The sequence below is a fragment of the Lathyrus oleraceus genome, chromosome 3 (assembly GCF_024323335.1).
Source record: "Lathyrus oleraceus cultivar Zhongwan6 chromosome 3, CAAS_Psat_ZW6_1.0, whole genome shotgun sequence".
Classification (NCBI taxonomy): domain Eukaryota; kingdom Viridiplantae; phylum Streptophyta; class Magnoliopsida; order Fabales; family Fabaceae; genus Lathyrus; species Lathyrus oleraceus.
Window position 1 is genome coordinate 20,381,031 of NC_066581.1, and position 8,273 is coordinate 20,389,303.

Below are 8,273 nucleotides of genomic sequence, written 5' to 3' on the forward strand. Positions count from 1 at the left end.
CACTTGGTGTTACACTGAAGTGGACTTGAAGGAAGGTCAATGATTGGAGATCCTTCTAGAACCCGGTTACTATTCTAGGACAGGTTGAACCAACCAAACTTCAGTGGGGAGGGTACTTACCTATGGAACTCATGCAAGCCTCAAAACTTAGGAATGATTGTTGTGTGACTTGCTTGTGCGTGTTATTTACTTAACATCATAACATCATTTCAAGGACTTAGGGACTTAACTTTGCTCTGTTTTGTAAAGCTATGGCTCCCAGGAAGACCATCCGGATTAATCTTGTAGCAATCTCTCCTCAACTCAAGAACTTAGTGTCAGAACTTTCCGATCATGCGCAGTTCATCAAGAGACATGGTTCTCTTCTCAATTTAGTTACCACTGGGTTCAAAGAAGATATGATGAGAGTTTTATTCCAGTTCTTCGACCCTAAACATCATTGCTTCACATTCCCAGATTATCAGTTGGTACCCACATTGGAAGAATTCTCCAGACTGCTTGGGATACCTATCCTTGATCAACTACCGTTCAGTGGTTTAGAAAAGGTTCCGAAGTCTGAAGAAGTTGCCGCAGCTTTACACATGACGAAGTCCGACATTGAAGCTAATTGGGTAACAAGGAGTGGAGTTAAGGGTTTACTTGCCAAATTCCTGACAAATAAGGCCCGAGAATTCTTAAAAGTTATGAATGTTCGTGCTTTCGAAGACATCCTGGCATTGCTAATCTATGGCTTGGTGTTATTCCCTAATCCAGACCAATTCATAGACATGAATGCTATTAAGATATTTCTCACTCATAACCCTGTACCTACCTTGCTGGGAGACATTTTGCATTCCCTCCACACTCGTACCATGAAGAAGCAAGGGACTCTCATGTGCTGCATGCCTTTGTTGTCTAGGTGGTTTATTTCGCACCTTCCTCAATCGGTCTTGAAGAACGAGCAGAATTTGAAATGGTCTCAAAGGATAATGTCGCTCTCCCACCCAGACATCTGTTGGTGTCCTCAGTTCAAGGAAAATGTTACCATCATTGACCGTTGTGGCGAGTTCCCTAATGTACCACTCCTAGGAATAAGAGGAGGTATTACTTATAATCCTGCTTTAGCTCTGCGACAGTTTGGTTGTGCTCGAAGAGACGGTCCACATGAAATGATCATCGAAGGCATTGTGTTCGACTATGACAACGATTCCCAAGGCCTCCGTCAAAGATTTGTACGAGCTTGGGGCATGGTGAAGAGAGGTACGTTAGGACAGAAAAATTCTATTCCTATGGAACCTTATCTCAGATGGGTACGCGCCAGAGCTCGTGAACTTGTCATGCCATATCTTGCAATCGGACCTCAGATTGTCGAACCTGAAGCTGAAGGAGGTGCTCCTCAGATCATTCCTTATCCAGATATGCCTACCAATGTTGAGGAACTAAAGAGATCCTGGATCCAGTTGAGAGAAGAAAGGGATACTTTCGAGACTCAGTTCGTCGCAGAAAGGAAGAAAGTGTTAGAACTTACCAGTCAGCTTAATGAGGAACGAAGACTCAATGCGTATCTTCGCCCAAAAAGAAGCCGCCCCTGGGAGACTTGAGCTTTCATTGTATTTTTATTATTATTCCTTTTGTAATGAACATTGGTCAAAGAAATTAGCAATAAACATTTCTCTCTTGTTGGTGATTTACGCAAAGTTAAATTCCACAAGTCCTTGAAAACATTTCATACATTGCATAGCATAACATAACACTGCATAACAGGTATTCTACAAGTTCAATGTTCTCACGGTCTTCCTTCTAGATAGAAAAATGGATCTCGAACAAACTGTCAAAGATCTCCAGACTCAGAATGCTCAATTCAAGGAGATGATGCTAAGCTTATCCAAGGGGTAGGAGGAACTGAAGGCTCTTTTGCTCGAAAAGAAGAAAGACAAGAAAGCTGTGAGTTTCATTAACCCGAGAAGAAGGCGTAAAGGACAGGCCTCAGGAGTCAAGTTTGGGATCCCGAATGGTCCAGAAGAGGAGATAGAGAATGATTCAGAAGAGGAGAATGTCGATCTCTTCAACCCTGAGGACGACGATGAAGATTATGAAAATGAACAGTACTCTCCAAGAGATGATAAGTACAAGTTGCTGGAAGAACGTATGCTAGCTATGGAGGGTCAGAAGGCGCCCGGTCTGGATTTCGAAAGTTTGGGTCTGGTCTCTGATGTGACCATTCCTCGCAAATTCAAAATCCCCACTTTCACTAAGTACGATGGTGCGTCCTGTCCTCAGATGCATCTGAGAGCTTATGTGAGAAAGATTCAGCCGCATACCACTGACAGGAAGCTATGGATCCATTTCTTCCAAGAGAGCCTGTCTGGCACACAGTTGGAATGGTATTATCAGCTCGAGAGCTCTGACATCCGCACCTGGACTGATTTAGCAACAGCTTTCTATAAACAGTACCAGTATAACTCTGAACTAGCGCCTACCCGGCTACAACTGCAGAATATGACTATGGGATCTAAAGAAAGCTTTAAAGAATATGCTCAAAAGTGGAGAGATTTGGCTGGCAGAGTCAAACCCCCTATGACTGACAGAGAATTGGTGGATATGTTCATGGGCACACTGACCGGCCCATTCTACAGCCACCTATTGGGAAGTTCTTCATCAGGTTTCACTGAACTTATATTGACAGGTGAACGTGTTGAAAGCGGCATCCGAAGTGGAAAGATACAGGCGGCTGCCTCTGCAAGCACCAAAAGGTCCTATCAGGGGAGGAATGAATCAAATGTTGTGTACGGTCAAAAGGGTCGTAACAAGAAAAACCGTGACCATGACATCGGAGCAGTTACGATTGCAGCACCACCATCTCAAAACTTCCAGCCCAAACAAGACAGGCCAAGAAGGCAGTTTACCAGGATCAATATGACCTTGGCACAGGCACTGCAGGGAATGCTAAAGGCAAATTTGATCACCCTCAGAGATCCTCCTACGAATCCCAACACTACTTCTTCTCGTTATAACCCTAATGCCAGGTGTGCATATCACTCCGATAGCCCCGGGCATGATACAAACGATTGCTGGTCGTTGAAGAATAAGATTCAGGATATGATCGAAGCTGGAGAAATTGAGTTTGAGCCTCCGGAGACCCCTAATGTCATCACTTCTCCTATGCCTAATCATGACAAGACGGTTAATGCCGTGGATGACGACGATCACGTTTCCAATGTGGCGGACTTAACATCTCCTCTCCCGATCATAAAGAGGAATTTATTGCAAGCTGGTTTATTTCCAGGTTGTGCTGAAGATTGCAATCTCTGTATATTCCAACCAGATGATTGTTGGGAATTGAAGAATGGTATTCAACGGCTGATGGATGATCGTACAGTTCTCTTCGAAAAGATTCCTAAGGCGGAAAACCCTATTGAAGAAATATCTGTGATTGCTAGGTCCAAAGTTCCAGTGAAGATTACCGCTACTAGGGCGCCTGTGAAGATTACTGTTGAGCCCAGGGTAGCTCCCCTAATCATTACTGCACCTGGCCCGATCCCGTATTCCTCAAGCAAAGCTATTCCGTGGAATTATGGCGGTGATGTTTACGTCCATGGCGTAAAGCAAATTGACAATTCTACTAATCCTAATGGCATCGTTGGGACTAGTAAAATTACTCGAAGTGGAAGGATCTTCTCTCCAGAAATCTCACCTCCTGTCCTTGAAACTCGAGGAAAGGAACCAGTCAATCCTTCTCAGTCAGAGACACCGGTCGAAGTTACTCCCGAAGATGTTGCCAAACAGGAAATGGAAGAAGTGCTGAAAATCATCCGCAAGAGTGATTTCGATGTGGTAGAACAGTTGGGGCATACCCCGTCTAAGATCTCGATGTTATCCTTGCTGTTATCTTCTGAATCTCATGCCAATGCATTGATAAAATTCTTGAAGACTGCTCATGTGCCTCAGGAAACATCTGTCGATCAGTTCGAAAATTATGTTGCTCACTTGGCTGTTGACAATGGCCTAGGCTTTTCCGATGCTGACCTGACACCAGCGGGAAAGAATCACAATAAAGCCCTGCATATCTCCATTGAGTGTAGGGGAATCACTTTGTCTCATGTGTTGATCGATAATGGCTCTTCCTTGAATGTGCTGCCAACAGCTGTGCTGGATAAGCTGGACTGTAAAAGCATCGAACTGAAACCTAGTGACATTGTGGTACGTGCTTACGATGGTGCGAAGAGTGTTGTCCATGGCAAAGTAGTCCTCCCTATCAAGATAGGACCTCAAGTCTTCAATACTACCTTCCATGTAATGAACATTCGTCCTGCCTATTCCTGCTTACTGGGACGCCCTTGGATTCATGGGTCAGGTGTTGTAGCTTCGTCTCTCCATCAAAAGCTGAGGTATCCCACAGAGGGCAAAATTGTCACCGTGTGTGGAGAAGAAGAGTACATTGTTAGTAGTGTGCATGCCTTCAGATACGTCGAGATGGATGGTGAATTCATTGAGACTCCTTGTCAGTCATTTGAAGTAGTTCCTCCGACCAATCTTGTCCTTAAGCCAACTTCCGGTGTGCCCAAGGTTATTCGGACTCCTCCTGCTATGATTTCCCTGAAGGACGCTCAAGCTGTGGTTGAAGATGGTGGCTGTACTGGCTGGGGTCAACTGATCGACGTACCGTACAAGTCTGACAAATTTGGCCTGGGGTTTAGCTCTGAGAAGGTAGCCAAGAGTCAAATTAATGCTGTAGAAGACGCTGACAGCGATTGCGACCTGGATAGTTGGATTTTCCCAACAATTGGCGACGGACTCAATAATTGGAAGGCTGAAGACACTATCCCGATTTCCTTTAGTCAGGAGTAATTGTTATTGTCTATTTTGGTGTTGCAAATTTTTGTTTTTTTTACAATTGAACTTCTCCAAGCGTTGTGTCTATGCCCGGGGCACAATAGCTAATTTGTTAAGGGTTTTGTCATTTTCATAAGCATATTCATATTCAATAAATCAATGGACTTTTTGCATTCAAATATTGCGCTCTTTGTCTTTTCTGTCATCTTCCAAACAAGCTATGTTTTCTTACACACACTCACATAACGAATTGCAGATCCATACCCACTCTGGATCCTGTTGATAATAGTTCTACTACTGTTCATTATGACTTTGAAAATCCGATCTACCAAGCCGAGGATGGAAGTGTGGAAGATTGTGAAGTACCTGGAGAACTTGCCAGACTGTTACTGCAGGAAGAGAGGACTATACAGCCGCACGAGGAGTCAGTTGAGATTGTAAATATGGGTACCGAAGTAGACAAGAAAGAAGTCAAAATAGGAGCAGGCTTGGAAAACAGTGTCAAAAGAAGGTTGATTCAGATGTTACATGACTATGTAGAGATTTTTGCTTGGTCTTATGACGACATGCCAGGACTGGATACTGATATAGTAGTACATCGGCTGCCAACGAGGGAAGATTGTCGTCCTGTTAAGCAAAAGGTTCGTCGCATGCGTCCTGAAATGTCTGAGAAAATCAAAGCCGAGGTTATGAAACAATTTGATGCAGGTTTTCTGGCTGTTACTTCTTATCCTCAATGGGTTGCTAATGTGGTACCAGTGCCGAAGAAGGATGGCAAGGTGCGAATGTGTGTAGACTACAGAGATTTGAATAAAGCGAGTCCCAAAGACGACTTTCCACTTCCGCACATTGATGTTCTGGTAGATAACACCGCTCAACACAAGGTATTCTCATTCATGGATGGATTCTCAGGTTATAACCAGATTAAGATGGCGCCTGAGGACATGGAGAAAACTACGTTTGTAACGCAATGGGGCACGTTCTGTTATAAAGTAATGCCATTTGGTTTAAAGAATGCAGGGGCAACGTACCAGCGTGCTATGGTGGTTTTGTTCCATGATATGATCCATCATGAAATAGAAGTGTATGTCGATGACATGATAGCCAGATCTCATACTGAGGGAGAGCATCTCGATCATTTATACAAACTGTTCGAGAGGTTGAAGAAATACAAGTTGAGGTTGAACCCGAACAAATGCACCTTTGGGGTAAGATCCGGCAAACTCTTGGGCTTTATTGTCAGTGGTAAAGGGGTTGAGGTTGACCCGGCTAAGGTGAGGGCTATTCAAGAAATGCCAGTTCCCCGTACAGATAAAGAGGTCAGAGGTTTCTTGGGACGTTTGAATTATATTGCCCGATTTATCTCCCACTTGACTGCTACCTGCAAACCCCTCTTCAAACTACTGAGGAAAAATCAAGAGATGAGATGGAATGATGAATGTCAAGAAGCTTTCGACAAAATCAAGGAGTATCTTCAAAAACCTCCCATTCTGATGCCACCAGTTGAAGGAAGACCTTTAATCATGTATTTGACCGTGTTAGAAAATTCAATGGGGTGTGTGTTGGGACAACATGACGAGTCTGGCCGAAAAGAGCATGCCATATACTACCTTAGCAAAAAGTTTACCGACTGTGAAACAAGATACTCACTGCTCGAGAAAACTTGATGTGCTTTGGCCTGGGCTGCTCGCCGACTAAGACAATACATGTTGAATCATACCACTTTATTGATTTCTAAGATGGATCCTATCAAATACATATTTGAGAAACCTGCCCTCTCCGGAAAAATAGCAAGATGGCAGATGATTTTAACAGAGTATGACATCCAGTATACTACCCAGAAAGCAATCAAAGGAAGCGTGCTAGCCGATCATTTGGCTCATCAAGCGGTGAATGATTACCAATCTATGAATTTTGAGTTCCCGGATGAAGATGTCATGCTTGTTACTGATCAGGAAGAACATGGACCGGATGAAAGACCCGAATTTGGATCCCGATGGATTATGGTTTTCGATGGATCTTCTAATGCATTGGGCAACGGTGTTGGTGTTGTAATTATATCTCCCCGGGGTTGCCATACACCCTTCACTGCCAGACTATGCTTTGATTGCACCAACAATATGGCTGAGTATGAAGCATGTATTTTGGGACTTAAGGCTGCTATAGACCTGAGAATCAAGTTTTTGAGGGTGTATGGAGACTCGGCCCTAGTAGTCAGTCAGATCAAAGGAGAATGGGACACTAAACATCCGAATCTCATCCCTTATCGAGAGCGGGTGTTAACATTAATCCCATACTTTGAAGAGATTACATTCGAACACATTCCACGAGAAGAGAATCAGTTGGCAGACGCATTGGCTACCATGTCATCTATGTTCAGAGTCAGATGGGGCAGCGAAGCTCCCATGATCACCATTGAACGGTTAGATGAACCAGCGTATTGTTATGAACTTAACGCTGATGGAGTAGAGGAGAAACCTTGGTTCCACGAAGTAAAAAGATATTTAGAAACTCAGGAATACCCTAAAGAGGCATCTATCAATGACAGAAAATTTCTGAGGAAGTTCTCCGCTAAATTCTTTTTGAGTAATGGATTATTATACAAACGTAATCATGATTCGACTTTGCTTCGCTGTGTGGATAAAAAGGAAGCAGAAAAGATTATGGAAGACATGCACGGTGGTATTTTTGGGACTCATTCTAGTGGGCATACGATGGCCAAGAAGATTCTGAGATCAGGGTATTATTGGTCTACCATGGAAGCTAATTGCATCATCACTCCAGAACCTGTCACAAGTGCTAGATATATGCGGATAAAGTACATGTGCCTCCTGCTCCATTGAACGTGTTGACAGCACCTTGGCCCTTTGCAATGTGGGGCATTGATATGATTGGAGAGATTAAACCTACTGCTTCTAACGGGCATCGTTTCATCCTTGTTGCTATTGATTACTTTACAAAGTGGGTAGAGGCCGCCTCATTCGCTTCTGTCACCAAGAATGTGGTGGCACGATTCATCAAGAATAATCTCATTTGTCGATATGGCATCCCTGAAAGAATTATTACTGACAATGGTACTAATTTGAACAACAAGATGATTACTGAACTCTGCACGCAGTTCAAAATAAAACACCATAACTCTTCTCCGTACCGGCCAAAGATGAACGGTGCCGTGGAGGCTGCTAATAAGAATATCAAGAAGATCATACAAAAGATGACGGTGACGTACAAAGACTGGCATGAGATGTTACCGTTTGCTCTTCACGGTTATCGCACTTCGACAGGAGCAACTCCTTTCTCTTTAGTCTACGGAATGGAAGCCGTTTTACCAGTGGAAGTCCAGATTCCCTCTCTAAGAATCATAAAAGAGGCGGGCTTAGATGAAGATGAATGGATTCAGACTCGACTCGATCAGATAAATTTGATTGATGAAAAAAGACTCGCGGCTGTTTGTCATAGGC